The 21,669-nt window shown below is 35.4% G+C and overlaps 1 long non-coding RNA gene and 1 other non-coding gene across 2 annotated transcripts; both read left to right on the top strand.

Moving 5' to 3' along the window:
- The first annotated feature begins 11,545 nt into the window (after positions 1-11,545).
- Positions 11,546-11,627, top strand: Trnal-aag (transfer RNA leucine (anticodon AAG)). Its single transcript has one exon. It is a non-coding gene; the product is annotated as a tRNA-Leu (tRNA).
- An 8,133-nt stretch (positions 11,628-19,760) lies between these two features.
- On the top strand, positions 19,761-20,314 carry LOC128858554 (uncharacterized). Its single transcript, XR_008454027.1, has 3 exons — positions 19,761-19,926; positions 19,982-20,152; positions 20,235-20,314. It is a non-coding gene; the product is annotated as an uncharacterized LOC128858554 (long non-coding RNA).
- The last annotated feature ends 1,355 nt before the right edge of the window (positions 20,315-21,669 follow it).

The raw sequence follows: 21,669 nt of genomic DNA, 5'->3' as shown, positions 1-21,669 counted from the left end.
AGATGATTCATAATGAGAAATTATGAAAGATGAATCATAAGATGACAAAATGATTAGCGACAGAACCATTGCGGCAGAGTGGGCCGGCATCTCCATCCACCGGCAGATGAATAGAGGCACTCCGCAATGTGGCGTTCTCTCACCATTCCTCTGGCTTGTTGTTTTAAATGACTTGCTGGAGGAGCCGGTGAAAGGGGGCTGCTGGGTAATTGCCTACGCAGATGGCATGGCACTAATTGTTAGAGGAAAATTTGTAGATACTCTGTAAAACTTGATGCAGGGATATCTCAATGTAGTTGTTAGATGGCAACGGATTGCGGCCTATCGGTGAATCCTTTTAAGATGGAGCTCGTCCTATTCACGAGGAAATATAAAATACCCAGAGCTCAACTTCCCTCACTAGGGGGCGCTCCTGTGATGCTTTCTGACAAGATGAGGTACCTAGGTATTATCCTTGATAGCAAGCTTACATGGAAGCCCAATATTGAGGAAAGAGTGAGGAAGGCAACAATCGCCTTGTATGGGTGCAAGGGCGCAATTGGCAAAATATGGTGTCTTTCGCCTAGAGCTGTTTTTGGCTATATAATACTATTGTAAAGCCTATCTTGTTGTATGGAGTCATAGTCTCGTGAAACTCACTAGAAACGACGACATTGGTGAAGAAGCTGGAGAGAGTTCAGAGGTCGCCTCTCATTGGAATCAGTGGGGCGCTTCGAACGAGTCCTACTCTGGTGCTCAACGCAATGTTAAATGTTTTACCCGTAGACATCGCAGGCAGAATTTCCGCTACACGTACCGCAATCAGACTGAGGGGCTCGGGCTATAAGCTCAACCTCACTTATGGGCACTCAAGCATCCTTAGAAACTTCGAGTTCATCTCCCTGTCAACGGATCCGTGTATACCCTCGCTTAGTCCAACCGGAACCTTCTCCACACATATTCCATCAAGGGAAGAGTGGACGAGGGGCTACACTTGGGAACAGGGCCTGGTGAAATTGTTCACGGATGGATCGAAGCTCGAAGGAACGACTGTGTCCGAATTCTTTGACAGCCTCATCGACATTGGGGGACATGTGAGGTGATTTCCCCGCGAAAGGAGAGAACTAGTATCCCCCTGACTACCTGCGGTCTGGTCCTGAAAAGATATATTTTGGAATGCTTTGTTTGCTAATTGGCTTTTTTTATTTAATAATTTTTATTTTCGAAATCTTTCGATTAAATGAGGAAGCTTCGATGCCCTTATTGTTCCAGACTTGACCTAATTTGTCTGTTGGTTTGTTTCTCCTAAGTACTTCTTGTACGAGTATATAAGTACTATGCCATGCTAAGTGGATAAATGGATAAGGGTAGATAATCGGCGTACAATGCAAGGAAATTGTAGAAACTGGTCCGATTTCTTATACTCCTTATTATTATTTTTTATTATATGTACCAAAAATGTTTATTACTAAATACTCATACAAACAAACCCTTCTCCTTATAAAGGGTATTTCAAAAGACGCGCCAAGACGTTGTTTCAAAATAAAACATGTCAAAACTTAGATTCTTTCAGGTTCCACTGTTTTAATTCAAAATACGGTTCTTAATAATTATATGTAGGTGTCATTTAAATGTCCACCATAAGCACGTCTACGGCTAAAATCCGCCAAACAGTCTATTCATGAGTGCCTAATTGCTGAGAATGTTGAAATGTCGATGTTGAAGATTGTTCAGCAATATTCTGCGCTCCAGCACCAATGTTCTACCCTTTAAATTGTGATGCGACTCATTCGGATGCTTATTTCTACCAAAAAATCACAAATGATGCGATTAGTTGTTCTTTGAGATCGACCATTTTCATAATAAGTGTTAATAATTGTGGAGCGTTGTTCTATCGTCTGAAATTGTATATGTATCTACTTGACAAATGTAAAATATGGCATAAAAAATGAAAGAAATACTTTTGAAAGACCCTTTACCTTCCAGTTACGTGAATAATGAGACATTTTAACTCAGTAATCTGCCCAGATATGAAGCTTTCACTTTTATGAAATTACAAAGTTATGCTTTTTGAAGTTGAATGCTCCTTATATTCTATCACCTAAAATAATTTCATACCTGCTCAGCTTCACTGACTGACAGATTTAAAAGAAAGTGCGTAGGATTCTAAGGCTCGTTTCGGTGGCTAAAGAAAGGTGTGTTATAACTGAATGTGTGTAGAACAAACAAAGATAGCGTACATTACTGAAGAGGAAACTAGAGCCTGATTGTATTACCATCGACATATAAAGTCAGCTTTGGAGTCATCAGTAAAAATTCAGTGTTATATGAATCTGTATAAGGTATCTGCACTTTCTTTGAAATAATTTTTAATTTCGTTCTCCAACTTCGTCCCCGAATTTATTTACTCTTTGTTTTATTTATGTTATCTGCTTAGATATCTTCTTAGTGACTTCATACGAGGGTTGCCTTTTATACTTGAAGCAAATATATAATGAAATCACAGTAAAATACTAAGTAATACGACTATTTTTTCAGTAGATTCTCATTGGAAGTGAATACACTTCTGTATTCGCATTGGTTTAATTTTCAAAGCACTTTTCCCACTCAGATGATGCCTTGAAAGTGAGCTGTTTACAGGCTTCAAAAGCTTCTTCAGACGTTGAAAAACGTTCACCTCGCATTTTATTTTTGATTTTCGGAAGCAAAAAAAATCATTACGTGCCAAAATAGGTCTATATGTCGTATGACCCATTCAGTCGTTATTTTGAGTGCTCAAAAACTCTCTTGTGTGAGCCAATACGGGAGAGCTAGCATTGTCTTAGCGAAGGATGATTTGTCTGCGGCGGTTGGTTTTCCTTAATTCTCCGAAAATTTCTGACAAATAAATAGTTATGTTCCACTCAGAATTGACTATTTTAATGATCTCTAGTGGTATAGTTGCGACAGGACTAGATATTCCGGCTCATATGCGTAGATCCAGGATTCACCAAAGCACCTGTCAAGGATCGGCGGCCACGTTGGGACTCGTTGTACCAGCATCTCAATTCAATGGCTAAGTGTGATGCTTCAGCGCGAAAAGGCGAAGTTGGTCAATGCACTGCTATCTAGATAATCCAATCATAATAAATCATCGCACGAAAATTTTCAGAGTTGATTCCATATTTTGATCGAATGAATTTTTCGATTCACTGAAAAGAAAAACAGATAAAGATCATTAGGGAAAATGTTACATGTAAGTTTAGGCGAAATTGTTATCAAACTTTGCGATCAAAATATCGAATTACAGCTCATCACATGTAGTGTTGCAAAACGCTAAATATCAAAGGCAACCCTCTTATTGATCGTTGTGCTAAAAAATTTTGCTATAAAATATTATTCTGCTTACATAGCAACGCCCACGGTAACCAACCAGTGGCAACTTCTATTTGTCATGTGCCAGCAAGTCCACCGGCATTTTATGAAATATTTTCTGTACCATAATCAACCGACAATAAAGTCCGGCACAAAATGTCACGCACATAGGTATATACATACATACCATTTATTTACTACGCAAAATGGTATAAAAATTCAACTGAAAACAACACGGAGCAGGAAGCACACAACAAATGCACACAGGAAATGAGGGTACGCGGCGACCAATATCGCAACTGCACAATGCTCCCTAAGCGTCGAAGCGCTATATTTTTTAAGAGGCAATCATATTAAATATAAAATTTAATAGGTTCATTCCTGTGATTTTTATTTTTTTATTGCCTACATGTTGGCCATTGGAGAGTCATTCTTCTCGAGAAACATGAGCCAGCAACTGATTTCGGAGTGGTGAGGACATATTCAATCGGATATTTTACGCAGTGCATGTTTCGTTCTGTTGTTTTTTTTTTTTTTTGTACAAAACCTATATGAACACAAGTATGAACATAAGTTATGTATGATATACCACCGTGGAGCTCTCTCTTTAATGCCATTGATTGGATATACATATGTATGAATATTTGTACTTTTGGTACGAGTACCCACGTACATACATAGGAGTATATCAGATATTTATGACTTTTTTTAGTTTTACTGCATGAAAGGATCATATTAGGGTGGTTGAGGCTCTATTATTTACTTTTACGAGTATCATCAATGCTGTCACACTTCGAGTGCAGTTTTCGTTTACCTTTTTCCCAATTGAATAGAACGAAATGGAATTGTGGATGGCCGGGAATTGTGGAGCATTGGTATCAGGCAGCATTGTCCATTGTACCTTAAAATCTAAAGGAGAATTTAACACTGAGTACTGTCATATCTCTAAACATGGATTTTTGTTTTATAATATTATTATACTATTCAAAGCTATTTATATATAAATAAAGGGTTTTTCAATAAGGGCGGGTAGATGTTGAAATGGAATAAAATGGCGTTTGCTGTGTGGCACGTAGCGCCGTCCTGCTGGAACCACATGTCGTCTAGGTCCATATGGTTCAATATGGGCCATAAGAAATTGGAAGGGCCGCCACGTCTACCGAAAATTGGGCGCAATGCGCGCAACGTTTGCGTTAATGAACACTCATTTTGATAATAAAGTTTTATCATTTGAACATGCTGTTCAATCATGTAACTTGCCATGATGATTTGGCATAAACAACTGAATAATAAACAAAAGATTTGACAGATGTCACTAAGACAAAATGGCTGTCACAGGGCTGCAAAATCGACCCGCGCCAATTGAAAACCCCTTTACTTCGTAGGTATTTTTTTTAAATTAAAGCGTCAGTGGTTCTAGGCCTACCTCAAGAAGGAATTGGGTAATATCCACTAAAATTGAAAAGACGTTGGGGTGTGCCCTCTGTCATTCAGTAGTATGATGGCAATGCAAGAAGCACCCAAAAACACTTTGTGTCGAGAAATAATGTTTCGAAAATTTTCATACTTAGGAGGCCAGTGTATTCATTGAGTATAGCCCTGTAATATCCTGGAAACTCTGTTGTTTTATTATTTTTTCTTTGATTTTATATGCCTTAAAGATTAAAGGATAGGTAGCAGCCGCAAAATGGGTTCTCAATAAGAAGGTCGCATAGACCTATCGGTTAAAAATAATAATAAAAATTTTTTTTTGAATAACTCGACTCAATTCAAAATATAACACTAGAAATAAAAATAAGGAACGATCATAGTAACAGGACAGACAAGTACAGTTCCATGTGGAAATACTCTATTACGTCGGTCTATATAAACTTAAATAGGAAGAAAAAAAAATAAAAAAAGTGAAATACCCGGCATTTTATGGGATTTCATCTTGCCGTTTAAAATAACAGTTCAAAAAAAGTCTCTCCGCAAACGTCCCACACTATTTTATGAATCTTAGCAGTTTGTCGGACGAAAAACAATCGTCCATTCCCCATACATCCAACCCCAAAATGTACCATCTAAAACTGACGAAAGCCAGACAGCCAGCGGCAGAGAAAATGCTCATGGCAATTCTCCTCCTACAAATAAGATGTGGCTTAATGAAGATGATGGCTCGATAATATGGATGGCGACCATATTATATTGGGCCCTGTAATTAGCGCTATCAAGAGTCGTAGCTTACTCTTCTATGTTCAGCAAGAATTTTGCTACCACTCTGTCAGGAGAAAACAATGTAGATCGTCCAGTCTCAATGCATCCGGACAGCGGAGAGAGTATGCTCCGTGCAATTCTCAGCCTACAAATAAGATGTGATTCGTAGCTCACTCTTTTCTGTTCTGAAAGGAATTTTGCCACTACTCTATCACGCCTTTTCAGGAAATACTTGAGCAGGTATCAGTGCTGCACCCACGTTTTTCATGAATTTTTCTAATGGAAAGTTTGATTTACTCGACTGTTCCCGCTAGATTTGGCCTTAAAATTTAACACTACAGTGCCATGATACCCGCATAAGTTCACGCCCATACCACTTTCAACGAAGTTTAACTTCAAGAACTATTTTTGCACTATTTTTGAAGAGATTGAAGTGATTCTGAGGCCTTTAGAGCAGACCTGGATCTTATGTTTTCGCTTTAATTTCCTTTCCCCAATTATTCTGTCTTCTACTTTAAGTACAAAATTCATATACGATACATATCACAGATATTTAAGTAATGCCTGTACTTGATCAACTCTTAACTTGTTTAACTCTAACGTGTTCACTATCTATGTGGATTTCAATGCTCGAAGAATATTAAAGATAAAATTAATAAAATGAAATTAAAACTAAAATTTTTTAATGAAATAAAACATTCAATCAAGCAAATTAATAATAAAAACAAATCACTGGCAAAAGCAAATGTTTGCCGTTCTCTATTTATTAATATAATTTTTTTTTTTTTTCGTATTTAAAAGAGGTTTCTTTATTTCTGCACTCAATTATACATCTTCCGGCGCTACTCTACTCATCTTACATACATTGTATGAACCTACCATAAAAGCTTACCAATTCTTTAGCACAAACACATATATATGTAGAGGTGTATATGTGTGAGCGCATTATTCCTGCGACCCTCACGCGATTTATTGTTCCATTTAACTCTTTTTGCAGCCTCTTTCACCTTTGCTACTTTTTTCCTTTTTTCGCATATCTCTTGCATGTTCTCCACTCAAGTGAATTTGGAGAATTTATGACGGTCATTTCCTCGAGCTATCAACTTTCAGTTAGTATCCTTTTTACTACATGAATTTTAATGATGATGGCATGTTTCTCTTTTAAGCCCCTCCTCTTCATTTCATTATCATCATTCTGACACTTGGCACAGTTTAATGACTGGTTTCTTATATTTTATCTTCGAATAGATTGAGCGATTTCTTAGTCATTCATTTTCTTTTTCTGGTCGAATAGAGCTATTATTGCTCAGAACATATGTATGTATGTCCATATGTTAAAAAAAACGCAATATCTGGTCACCATTGAGTTGCATTGAAGTCTCTCGGAGCAGATGTTTATTTAGAAGTAAAACAGACATAAAAACTCGCATGACCTATATTCTCACCCATTTATTCATGTCCTCACGCAATTGTTAAAATGTGGTAAAAGGATTTTCGTAATATCTTCATATTTAGTCAACAATTAGAAATTATTTCATTATTGACATGGTGACTGCTTTCTTCGGTGGCATTATTTTAAAATGATTCTTCAGCTTGACTACTGATTTCAAAGGAAAAGCAATCCAACAGAGTAAGACAACATGTCTACAAGGTTAATTCAAATGCCCATTCTTTAGGAGGATTCGGCAAAAGAAGACTTGTCTCAATAGAAATATAGTTTGAAATTATGCATGGTATGTTACGAGGGCCCTTTGAAAAGTCGTAGAAATGGCTTTACTGGCGCATATCGAGTTAGTGGTTTAGTTAGGTTCATTCCATTGTGTTTGGCTTTCGTTTGGATCGAACAAGTCGAATGATTTGCCTTTTCTATCACGACAATGAACCAGCTCACGCCTCAACAGTTGACGGTACAAAATTAATAGAAATAGGGTTCCAACTCGTTTAAAATCCTCCCTATTCTCTCGACATGACTCCATCCTTCGGACTATTGGCAGCAAAAAGATTTTATTAACATGAGAAGGTGATTGCCGAAACAAATGGCTATTTTTCAAACTTCGACAAATCCTATTACTCGGAAGGAATCAACAAATTAGAACAGCTCTAGGCGAAGTGTATAAGCCTAAAAGTAGACTTTGCCGAAAAATAAGTTTTATCCCCAAACAATTAACCCTTCGGGAATAAGTGTCGGCATATATGTAGTCGCCCAAGCCGTTTTACAGTTCCGGACGCGTGTCGGCATATAGCCGCCCAAATTAGTTCGTAGCTGCAAGACTCGCGACGTCTGTCGTTCTGAGCAATAAGATACGCATAGGTATAGTAAAAGAGTCACGTTTTCATTCAAAGACATTAGGGGCCATTAGCGATGAAGTCTTATCTTCCTTATAACGTAAACTTACGATGTGAGACGACGGAAGAGGCAGAACGAATTTCAGTTCTTTGATTCAGCCTCACAGTGCCACTGCCTGAGGAATCAGCAGGCTTTTTATATACTTTATATTTTATCCCACGCACGATGGCCAAGCGATCTAGAGACGATACGTTAGATAATGACAGTTCTGACGAATATTACTTTGAAACTGATAAGACGGAAGTGAAGTGGAAGTGAAATCCGTGCAATAAGGAATCCACTCAGGCATTTCATCATTAGCAGTGATATAGTTTGTTTATATTTAGTTTTTGATTTTATGAAATTTTTTTTTTGTGTTAAAGTAAAGCTTTAACTTTTATAATGTTAAACGTATTTATTTTCTTTACTTCGCACATACCTCTCGTTCTCAGCGACGCTTGCCTTTCGAGTTGCTCCGTCCCCAGAGGGTTAAGTACAATAGTTTTTATTTTTGCAAGACTTTTCAAACGACCCTCGTACACCATGCTTCTGGAATCATTTAGCAATGAGATTATTAATATTGATGGGGGTAACCAAAATATTACTAATCGTTCATCCGTGGTGCTCACTAATTGAGGTTGGCATTATAAGACATTTAGTTTTGACAAACTATTGGCCAATGTGAGTTACGGCATATAAAGTACAGTGTAGACTGAACAATGTATTTTTCATGAAGCAATGTGGCGTTTGAAGCCATGTTCTCAAAACATACCAATTTTTCAGCACTCGTATACTCACTTTACTTTCACTTTATTATATTAAATTTTTTGTTTCTAATTACACAGATTTAAGATTGTATTGAATTAAATAAGAATAATTTTAGAAGCATCACCGGAATCCTAGCGGCATATGGTACCTACTTTAATATATACCTACTTTAATGGAACTTACAGGTTCTGTAAAGAGGAAGATGACACCGCCAAACATAAGCCCAGCACTGATGCATAAGCGACACAGACACCCGGATAAACATACATAGTTTACCAGAGGAGGAAATAAAACTCAATAAAATAGGGTAAATCTTTAAAATTGTAGAGGAAGTTGGATTGCGAAAAATGCCTTGAATCCATGGAGGGGATACAATAAATCTTTCACGTCGCAGTACTAAATTCCCTCATAATAATAATGATAATATGAAATTTTGATGAAACATTTTTCTCAAATATGCACGAGACTGATTTAATAAAACACAAACGGTTAATATTGTTCAATTTTTATTTTATCTTCTTCAAAGTAATCACCGTTGGAGGCGATACACATATGCCAACGTTTTTTCCAATCATCATAGCATTTCTGGAAGGCCGATTTCGGTAAGGATTTCAGTTCCTTCTTCGAATTCTCTTTTATGACTTCAATTGTCTCAAAATGTTTTCCACGGAGCGGCAACTTGAGCTTGGGAAACAGGAAAAGTCACATGGAGCCATATCAGGCGAATACGGTACTTGCGGAACGATATTAACATTATTTTTGTTCAAAAAAACAGCGAACAAGACGTGATGTGTGAGCTGGTGCATTATCGTGATGCAAGAACCATGACTTATTGTCCCACAATTCCTTCCTTTTAAGACGAATGTTCTCGCGCAAACGCTTTAAAACTCCGAGTGCACCACACCTTCGTAATCGAAAAAAAAAGTCAGCATAACCTTAATTTTTGAGCGACTTTGGCGTGGTTTTTTGGGTGTCAGCTCCTCCGGGGAGCGCCATTCGGATGATTGTTGGGCTGTTTCGACGTCATACTCATAAACACAAGTCTTGTCACCAGTTATGATGTGCCGGATGTCCGTATCAGTCATGGCGAGCATTTCCTTAGCGACAGTTTTGCGTTGTTCTTTTCAAACAAATTCTTTGTTCAACTTGAATTTCCATCGTTAAATTCGAAGAACACACTCGAGCTTGACTTGTTTACACTAGCACAGAAAACAAACTATGCGACATATCACGCTGAAATTTGCCATGTAAGCTTATAACAGTCCTACCATCCAACAAAAAATTTATTTTTGCCATATGTCATCCGCGGACCGTTTTATTGATAAAGTCTCGTTCATATTTGAGCAGAAGTATGTATCTATTAAAACCTGGTTAATATGGTATTTGTTATAGATTTAACTATATTTTAATAAAAAGATATTTTAAATTAAAAACAAAAAAATAGATATGAGGCGACTTTATAATTTTAGAACGGTGTGTTTGGAATGAACAGCTCTTTATTGATGGTAAAAAAGATACCTCAACTCAAACTCAGAACGTTAATTACTATTCATTTTTATACAAAAGTATCGGGTGTTTTTTAAGAGCTTGGGGACAAACATATATTTATAAAACAAAAATATTATTAGAATCAGTTTTTTTCTTACTATAATCTGATAGATACTTTATTTTTTTCAATATGATATCCGGCATATGTCTGCCACAGGCACGAGTTACATGGTTCATTCGATTTTTGACAACATTTTCCAATAAATCTGGCGGTATAGCGTCAATGGTGGCTTGAATATTGCATTTTGGAAACAAAAATTTAGTTTGCATCGCTCGATAGCGCTCACCATTCACCGCAACAGCAGCTCCTTCCCCATTTCGAAAGAAGTACGGCCCAATGCTGCCGCCAGTGCTCTATAAACTTCGCGAACAGAGTAAATTTTCAAAGTAAATTTTCACAATTTGAACATAAATGTCAATATTGTTTGCAATTCCTGTCAAACCATAGTTATTTATATTAGTAATTATCATGCAATGAAAAGAAAACACCCGATATATGTCTATGTCATTTTTATAATAGGACCAACCTTGACTATTCGCACTCGAAATCTGAGGTAAAAGTTTGAATAATTAAAACATACGGTATATTTATTTATAGCTTTAAAATATCAAATTAATTTCATTTCTTATTATAAACTAAGCTAAAATTTTTCCAAACGAAAAAGCCATAAAATGTCAACATTTCCTATGACTTTTATATGTATGACCGGAATGGAGCAGCGGAAATAGTGACGTTAAAATACTAACTGCACCATAATAGTTCATATGAGGTAATTGTATACCAAAGGAGACGTGTTTTCTTCTTTCTTTTAAAAATAATAATAAAAAAATAAAAAATAAAAAATAAAAACTAAAAACTCGTTCGCCTCTTCCACAACTTGAACCTTCTGCAGAGAGCGAGCTAGAGCACAGTCTTGTTTATTGTAAATAAGTGAGTACTTAGCAAGCACTCGAATTTAGGAAACTTTTTGTACTTCATTGATCCCGAATTGTGGACTAGAACATAAAAAGCGCTCTAGCGCACATCTGTCGAATTTATTATAAATTTGAAAAATGTATACAACTGTAGGCAATCGTCACTTTCCAGCACATCTTTGTCTCAAATTCAACAGTTGTTTTCATGAAAAAGAGAAGGAACGCCAATAGCCTCAAAATATATATTTTTTAAATTTACCAAATGTTGACCAGTGATTTTTCTTACAGTAAATGAATCAGAGTGGACAAGTAAATACAAATGTGAAAAAGTACAAACAAATTTACAAATATAATTGAAATTTAAACAGACTAAACTATTTAGATATACCCACACAAGACCTCATGGCACAACCTAACACACTCATATGGTATGTCACATCACAAACAGTGCTGTATGTGGGTAGCGTGGCCGAGCGGTCTAAGGCGCTGGTTTAAGGCACCAGTCTCTTCGGAGGCGTGGGTTCGAATCCCACCGCTGCCATGTGCGATTTTTTATTAAATATCTTTACTTAGCTCTTCTGCATTGTTTTATTAAAAAGTGTGAGTGGAATTATTGTTACAGTTTATTTTGGTATTTTATTATAATTGTGTATTCTTGTATTTCCCACGCGCTGACATGTATGTACATGCCTATGTGTAGTGTATTAATGCAGTGAATTTAACTTGCCGCTAGTCTTATCTAAAACGCTCATAAATAATGAGCTGTTTGGGCATGAATTAATGTAGGGCGCTGGTAGTAAGTATGCACGTACTAATACATTGTATTATATACATATGGTGTACTAATATTCTAGGTGGCGCAAAATTAATCATCCAATTTTGTTTTTAATAGGTTATTATTTTTGTATTAAACATTAAGTAACTTAATAAAAAAAATTATTTAGAGTGATGCATGTATTTATTTTGACATTTACATGCTCCACTGCTTGTATGTTTACATATTACAACTATCTAGTTCATAAGTGTCAAATATGATTTACGTACGAGGCGAAAATTATGAATCCGCCGATAGGGTAATGAATTTTACGCCACTAAATATAGTAACTAAGCCCTGACAGTTACAAATGCCTACTGACAAAATCTTTTTTGGCACAAGAGACTTTTTTTGTTTATTTACTTTCAACTAATAATATTAAGTACTACAATAAACAATAGTATTAGTAGAGTTATGATGTGTCGTACAATGTCTCTAGATGAGCTCTCAAGTACCTATGTATATTATCTGATGCCGAGTATCTTTTCCTTAGTATTGAAATTAATATTAACTTAGAAGTTATTAAAATATTTTATATCTTTGATGCAGGGAAAAAGGGAACAAAAACGATGCATAGATTATTGTTTATAATAAAAGGCTTCAAAGTAGTAAAAGAAGGTAGTCAGACTAGAAAGGGAGTGTGAGCTGTTTTTAATGGCAACAGTGGATTCGATTTTTTCGCAGCTTGAAATATATGTATCAAAATGTTGATTATTAGCATTAAGTGTTTTTGATGTAATTATTTTACTGTTCGCTCTTCTGAATATATGATATATTATTGGCGTGTGGATTCGGGAGGAGCAAATCCATTAGAAATAGCTAGTGAGAAATAATCGTCGCTTTTGTTGTAAAACGTTCTTATTAATATGTTATTGATATTGTATAGGCAACGTCGGATATGTTTTATTATTAAATTTATAAAGTGACAATCAATTCTGGGCATTTTCGCCGTGTTATAAGGCTTTGAATTCGAGATGTATTTGGCAAAGTTACTATTTTGTGATCTGTATAAGGAAGTGCATGATCATAGTATTCTTCTCTCAAGCTTCCTTAGCCGTTCCATATATGACAGTGAAATGTTGTACCAAATTAAGCAACCATATGTGAATATCGGTCTTACCAGGGTTTGATACATTAATATTTTGACTTTCTTTTGCAGTAGTTTCGATGAAAACATTTTTTTATAGATATGGAAAGCTCTTACGGTCTTCTCGACTTGGAGGTTAATGTGATCATTATAGTATAAAAATTGATCAAGGATAATACCGAGATATTTGACTCTCTCAGTGGTTTGAATATGGATTCTGGTTTCGTTCGATATTATATGTATTTAGATTTTTCCAGTTTTTTTCTGATATTTGAGTTGCATTTTTTTATGGGCGGACGAAACAAAATGCTTTCGCATTTCTTTGTATTTATTTTAAAATGCCAGATTTCTGTTAATTTCCTTTATTGTTCTGTCTGGATGGATCATCAGCAAAGGCTATGATATTGTCTATTTCATGCAGCAAGTCAGGTATAAGGAGAATTGAAAAGAACTGGGACATTTACTGTCCCTTGTTGCAATCCATTTGCTATATTAAATTCAAGACTACTTTTCATATTATTTATATGTACTGAATTTTTTTTTTTTTTTTTTTTGACAGTATGTGATAAATCAGAATGGTGAGGTGAACCGGGAATTTATAGCCTATGAGTTTAGATATCATGCCTTCGATTCACACTTTGTCGAAAGCAGTTAATTTCGGAGGTCAAAAGGTTAATTGCATATATGTGTAGTTGAATGTCTATATTTAAAATCAAATTGTTTAGAATTCACTAAGTTGTTGGTTTTAGTGACCCTATTTATATTTATGTTGATTACGACTTCAAAAACTTTACTAATGTTTGGTAACAAGCTAATTGGTCGGAGATTTTTCAAACAGTTTTTGTCCCTCTCTTTTTTTGGTATCCCTCTTTACTCTTCCCATGTTCAATGCCATAGTCAAAGGGTTGATGCGCCAATACCTCTCGGTATTTTCCAGATTCGTAACGTCGGGCATGGAACAACAAAAGAAGAAGCAATTTTTCTAAAGGCAGTCGCCCATCGGCAAGCAGTGGCAAACTACCAGGTGTATTTCTGCCAGGAAAAATCTCCTAATAAAAACGCTGGAGGAGACGTAAAACTGTATGTTACTACATTTGTGAAAAACTATATTTACTACTATATTTAAACGACATGACCCAGCCAGCGTAGCCACTGGATCTTTATCTGCTGTGCTATGTCTATGTCATCGTAAAGCTCATCGTTCCATTGTCTGCGATACTCACCGTCACCAACGTGCAAGGGACGCTTCATCGGATATTGTCATCGTCCAAGCTTCTGCGCCATACAATAGGACAGGAATGATGTTAATATCATCGGCATACGCCAACAATTGTACACTGTTATAAAAAATTGTGCCTGAACGATTATCAGGTTAAAGAAGTCACACGACAGCGAGTCTCCCTGTCTGATACCTCGTTTGGTATCAAACAGCAAGGAGAGGTCCTTTCCTATTCTGATGGCGCTGCTGGCATTGAACAATGTCATCTTGCATAGCCGTATTAGTTTTGCAGGGATACCAAATTCAGACACCGCGGCTTATAGGTAACTCCTTTTCGTACAGCTTTGAAGTCCACTACTCGTTAAATACTTTACGTTCAGCTCAAGTTTTCTAAATAAGTGTGCCTGTGAATAAATACACTAAAACTGTACTAACTGTACATTAACCAACAAAAAAAATCATTAAAAAATCCTTTGCCTCAGTCTCTCTCCCCAACACTCTCTTAACACACGAAAATGAATAATCACCTTTCCTAGCTAGTAATAAGCAGCTCATTATTCACTTTCGTATTCATTTTTTACTACGCCATTTTACTATCTACGCTCTAGGTGTGATTTGTAATGAAAACTTTTAAAAGCCCTGATCAGTCTAAAAACACAATAATCTTAATGGAAATAAAGCCAGAAAATAATTGCTACCAAAGCACAGCATTTTATAGCACCTGAGCAGGTAAGTGAACGAGTTGGAAATATAATGCTTGCATGCAATATAACAGCAAAATAAAACCTGCAAAAGTAAATCATGTCTTATACCACATGCAACAGCAGTGCCTGTGTATATGTGAATTTAGCATGCCACGACTTTGCTCTTTCAACCTGGTAGAAGTTGCAGTTATTGCGCTGCCGGAACGCATAAACTTCTCATCTTTACAGCCTGACCATGAGGTTAAATTTCCAAGTACCTCCTTAGTTGCAGCTGCAATGGCTTTTGGATGTGTCAAGGTGAACTGGGAAAATGTTAATATTAAATGTACAACGGCAGTGCAGTTGGACAACCTAGCAAAGCCGTTTAAAAAATTACCTCAACTTGAACGTTTTACGGTCGAGCAGTTTGAAGTCGAAGTTGAAATTGAAATTGAAAGAGTATAGCATACGACTCGTAATAAAACTTAATAGCTGTATTTGCCTGCTTGCAGTGATAAGCGTAGTTTAAAAAAGGCAGTTGCAAGATGGCCATAAGGAGGTAAAACCTTTTTAAGAAAATTGCTAAATGAATATATACTAATAAGCACAAGAGAATATTCATTAATATTGATGAAAATTATAACAACGAGAAATAAGATACAAATAACTGTTATAAATACTTTAGCCTTGCAGACGAATTAAGGGGTAACACCACTGTAGAAATTTCAAAAAATTGATTTTTTTTTTACAAGCTTAAAAAATTCTTTAAACCTTTTAAAATACAGAACAAACAGTTTTATACGTTACCGAAGTTTATTTCATAAATATTTTAAGCTTTTAACCAAGCGTTAGTGACTGCTACCTAACGACTTCTCCAAATTTCCAAACTTTAAACGCGTTTTTCTCAAAACACGTTTTCTGAAATTGGCACGCAGCATAACTCAAACAATTTTAAATATTTTTAATCAGGTTTTTCACTACGTCTGTATAATAACCTCCTTAAGAGAAGAGCGTAGGGGATTTTCGATAGATTAATTTAAACGATTGTTATAATTATTTAAGTGCCGTTTTTTTAGTCCAAAATAGAGTTGTTTCCTTCAAATGCTTGCTAATTCCACAAAAATAAATATTTTTTAAATCCCCTACGTGTTTCTCTAGCTATTCTTATCTAGATTAAGAAAAAAAATGTTTCTTTGTTCCAGATTAAAATTTGCACCCTCTGTGCTGCGTGCCGCGGAGCTCCTTCAAGAGAAACCACATTACAAAAATATCTCCAATGCCGCCATTTTGTAAAATTTTTCGATCAAACTTTGTAGTTTTGTATTTTAGTATATAAGTAATAACTTCCCAAATCAGAGTTATTGTTTTCCCTTTCCTTCTATACAAAAAATTCTTTAAAAATCGTGTTTCTTTTACGCGTGTACAGTGGTGTTACCCCTTAACAGAATAAATATATATACATAATAATACCTTAAAGCCACCTCTGTCCTTAAGCTATTTTATTCATCGAGAAACCACAGCCAAATTGTAATTAACTGAGTTGCTTGGCGAAGTACCCAAATTGAATCAAAAAACAGCCTAGCGCAAGTGAAATAGACAAGCACTAACGGGTTGCAGAAGATAGGTGTGAACGTTTTTTTTTTTTAATTACGTATACGCCGTGGCGTGAAAATCTTCACCTGCGAAAGTTGCGAAACTTTTAATTAGAATTTATAAATTTATTTCGCACTTCCGTTGACAAATAAATTTTCCATAATTTGTACTTTGAGAATAAATTGCCCCAGTGAAATAAAGTACACAAAAATGAATAAGTGCCAAAGTTTCAGCAGCAAAATCAGATAAGTAGAATGAGAAGTGGGTGTTAATTAACGCAACGACGGTAGGCACCAAGTGCTAGTCGTTAAGTAGTTAGAAATTAATATAGGAATGCAAAAATGAACGTCCATCTATGAATATATATTTTTGGAGGGTTTCAAGAAATTAGAAAACAGGGGGTTAGGTAAATTAAAATTTTTGTTAAATCGGTACACAGTTTTTCTAACATTATCAAACATATTGAATTGGTATTCGTATTCGCATTTTTGTTCTCTTTTCGCATTCACTTTTATATCTGTACTTGTATTTTTATTTGTATTCGTATTCGTATTCATATTCATATTCGTATTCGTATTCGTATTCGTATTCGTATTCGTATTCGTGTTCGTATTCGTATTCGTATTCGTATTCGTGTTCGTATTCGTATTCGTATTCGTATTCGTATTCGTATTCGTATTCGTATTCGTATTCGTATTCGTATTCGTACTTGTATTCGTATTCGTATTCGTATTCGTATTCGTATTCGTATTCGTATTCGTATTCGTATTCGTATTCGTTCGTATTCGTATTCGTATTCGTATTCGTATTCGTATTCGTATTCGTATTCGTATTCGTATTCGTATTCGTATTCGTATTCGTATTCGTATTCGTATTCATATTCGTATTCGTATTCGTATTCGTATTCGTATTCGTATTCGTATTCGTATTCGTATTCGTATTCGCATTCGTATTCGTATTCGTATTCGTATTCATATTCGTATTCGTATTCGTATTCGTATTCATGTTCTTATTCATATTCGTATTCATGTTCTTATTCATATTCGTATTCATGTTCTTATTCATATTCGTATTCGCATTCATTTTACCAAAGCGTATTCATAATAGGTAGTATCACCCGCGGTTGAAAATTGCGTTTTCTTTATTTCTATCCCTTTTCTGTCTTTATCTTTATCTTTACCTACATCTTGCTCTTTATCTTTACCTTCATCTTTATCTTTATCCTTATCTTTACCTTTAAATTTATCTTTACCTTTATCTTTATCTTTGCCTTTATCTTTATCTTAATCTTTATCTTTATCTTAATCTTAATCTTAATCTTTATCTTTATCTTCATCTTTATCTTTATCTTTATCTTTATCTTTATCTTTATCTTTATCTTTATCTTTATCTTTATCTTTATCTTTATCTTTATCTTTACCTTTATCTTTATCTTTATCTTTATCCTTATCTTTATCTTTATGTTTATCTTTATCTTTATCTTTTTCTTTATCTTTATCTTTAACTTTATCTTTAACTTTATCTTTATCTTTATCTTTATCTTTATCTTTATCTTTATCTTTATCTTTATCTTTATCTTTATCTTTACCTTTATCTTTATCTTTATCTTCATTTTCATCTTCATCTTCCTCTTCATTTTCATCTTCTTCTTCATCTTCATCTTCATCTTTAACTTTATCTTAACTTTTCTTTATTTTTATCATTGAAACTTCCCTTCATCTCTGCCGTTATCTCTACAAATCTTTATTTTTACTATTTTAGGATTTTGCTCATCTTTCATCTCCATTATGGCATTCATTTTATTCTAAGAAGTTTACCGCTGCTTACCACGCTTATTTAATACAGTATCAATTTTAAAGCATACATTTAGGCTTATGATATATACGAGTACCGTTTGGCAACGTTTACCAAAGCGAAAAACTTTTAACATAAAAATATCAAAGAACTATGCAATATTTACTATTTACAGATTCCGTGCGAGCACTTATTTTAAAACTGCATTTACTCAATTTGTTAATTTGGGCTGATAAGTCTTGTGTTTGCTTTGAAGAGAAAACAAACCCACCGATTTTTTGAAGTAGCACATTTTGCGTTCAATGCAAATTAATATCTGAACTCACACTCAACGCTGAATCCACCATCGCCTGTAGCATTAATGAGTTCGTTTCGCCAACAAGAAGCATTAAGATTGTCAGAGATTAGCTCATCACCTCAGTTGGCACCTTCAGCTACGCCCTTTTGAATAGGCCGTTAACACAAAACAGTAATTCGACTTGGTGACTTTACTGACTCAACTGTTCACTCCAGTCACGCTGGGATTTACGACAGACTTGCAAGCATACAGTTAAGTCTTTATCGCGTTTAAGGCGAAATACTTATGGTGTGGACAGACATTGCAAGAAATATGCTCAAATAATTTTGATGTAAAGCAAATGTTTGCTTTCCCATGGCAACACCAGACAATTAATTTGAACACGTTTTTTTCAAGCTTTTGATAATCAATCTAGAAATAGAAACTCGAACAGGTCGATTTGGACAATTATTTACAGTTACCTAAATCTTAGGAGTGAAATCTTAAAAATTACTTTACTACTATGAAATTTTTAACTGATAAGATGATTTAAAAAAACCATCAAAACATCTAAAACATACTGACTTACACAAAATTCATAAAATTCAAAGTACAGGGTGGGCCATATAGCATTTGCTTTTTAAACCACCTATTTTTTGAGAATGGTAACACAAATGACATGTCAAATGTGTTCATAATTTACTTAAAGGTTTGACATTTACGAAATGAGACGCTATACCCTTGAACAAAATTGGAAAATATTGAAAACCTATTTCCAAAGTGGTGAGTCTTCTTCTTCTTTTCTGATTTTCACATCGGTGGCTACGTCAATAAGCAAAATTGTCGGACTTGGGACTCAGAAAATCCACACCAAATTCAATCTTCAAAATAAAAAAAAGGTTTGAAAAAATATTGATTAGTTTTTTTTATAGCCGATTCAAAAAGCAAATTTTACATGGCTCACCCTATATTAGCTACCACTGTCCCAACAAACAAAAATTTCAGAAAGTTAACTTGAAAGCCGATTTCTGAAAATGAAATACTACTACATGCTTTGCAATTACTTTCCAGAATTTTACATTTTGACAGATTGGCTGAGAATTGTTTCCATGACACGTCCTATGGCCGCCTTAATATAGAATGCAAATGATGGATGGCTACGAATAAAAGCACTAAGTATACTTAGCTTAGTATTGAATAGCGAAATACGAGCGTTTTGTTGCCGCAATTCATTCGGTGAATTCAAGCGGAAAGTCTCTTTAATTGTGAGTTTTTATAAAACCATTGACGTGAATAATATTTTGGGCGGCGCTTGTCACAGCAATAGAAAATGCTACTTGAGGATTAGGTGGGGGGCAAAAATAATTCGCTAGGTACGTATGGAGCCTCAGTTATTGTCTTTGGTAAAAGTTTTAATTAATTTTAAAGACTTGAACTTTTCTGGCGAAGGAAATTGCATGCAATTCGTAAAAGGCGCTGAATTCAGCTTAAAACGTGCACCCAACAACTGGCGCATCACCGTTTTTGGCTTCAAGATCTCTGACATCGTCGCACAGTGCAATGGGTGTGGGCAAAACCTTAAATAATTTTCACACAAAAGTAAAATTTTAGCGCAAGTTCTGTGCTTTGGCATTTGTCGGTTATATGAACAGTGTATAATTCGGAACCGTATATTTAACAGGAAGGGAAGGAAGGAAGTGGGCCGAAAGCAGCACTCATTGGCAGAATTTATTCTTCACTTGATCTCTTAGCGTCACATTAGTATGTAAAGATATTATACTATTTTTCACAACCTTGTTTGTTGCAATAGAGATACGTAGATACATACATAGACCTACTCTGCATTTCTTTTCAGAAAAACTTTCCGGGAATCCAAATGCATTAGTGATTGGTATTACGACTCTAATCAAATTCTTTTTTTTTCCAAAGTAATGTCCCTGAGTCGTCGGGATAAGATGAATTGACGCGATCATACCCGGGATTGAGAATTTAAATCAAAGAAGGGAAGGATATCTATTTGAACCGAGTTAGATACAGAATCAGCCTGATACACAATGGCAAAAGAAATCAGCCAAAGGCATGCTAACCTGTGCAAAGGGTAATACAGTACCACTTCTGATATCTTAATTAATCTTGGTAAACATAGCTTTGGTAATATATGATTTGTCTTCTTTTCTTTCCAAATTTCACTACAATATGAACTGATTTAACTTCGAAGAAACGTAAATTTTTATTTTGCCTGAGACCTTATTAGACACCCAATGATAATAGTTATCATAATCATCATCGTCATATCATCGTATTACACAGTTCGGTGAACCGTTGCTTCCGCGACAATAACTCGGTCATCAGTTTTTCGTTTAATATCAAATAAGCCCATAGCTTCAAAGTCGCCCTCAATGGCATCTCTCCATCGTTTTCTTGGCCATCCTATTCTTTTGCTGTCTTGTACATTTGTACTAAAGATCTTTTTGATAGCTCTATCGTTGCTCATTCGGAGAATGTAGCCATACCATGGAATCCTTTGCACTTTGATGTACCTGATTCCATTTGCACCATTGATTAGTGTTTCTAAATCGTCTTTCAAAACAATTTGATTGATCGATTTCATTGGGTTTCAACACCCAGACTTCGCACCCGTATGTGAGTGCAGGTAAAAGGTATATTCACATAAAATTTCTATTCAGCAGTTAATATCTTATAAGTTGTAATAAGTACAATACATAAGATTTTGTGTTTTACGTTGTGAAAGAAGAAATAAAAATCCCGTTGCAATCATTATTTTTGAACGAAAAAATAAAAATCATAAGCTGAGCATTATTCTTCTTCTTCTTGATTGGCGCGATAACCGCTTAAGCGACTTTGGCCAAGTTTAACAAAGCGCACCAGTTGTTTCTTTCTCGGGCTAACCGGCGCCAGTTCACCAATTGAGGCTAAACCCTTTTCTACCTGATTTTTCCTCTTCCTTCGTTATCACCAGGTTGTACCACATCGAATACTTTCAGAGCCGGAGCGTTTGTATCCATTCGGACGACATGACCCAGCCAACGAAGCCGCGGTATCTTTATTCGCTCCACCATGTGCACATCTTCGTATAGCTCGTAGAGTTCATGGCT

The sequence above is a fragment of the Anastrepha ludens genome, chromosome 2 (assembly GCF_028408465.1).
Source record: "Anastrepha ludens isolate Willacy chromosome 2, idAnaLude1.1, whole genome shotgun sequence".
Classification (NCBI taxonomy): Eukaryota; Metazoa; Arthropoda; class Insecta; order Diptera; family Tephritidae; genus Anastrepha; species Anastrepha ludens.
The sequence above is the reverse complement of the archived record's forward strand: the minus strand, read 5'-3'. Positions and strand labels throughout refer to the sequence as shown.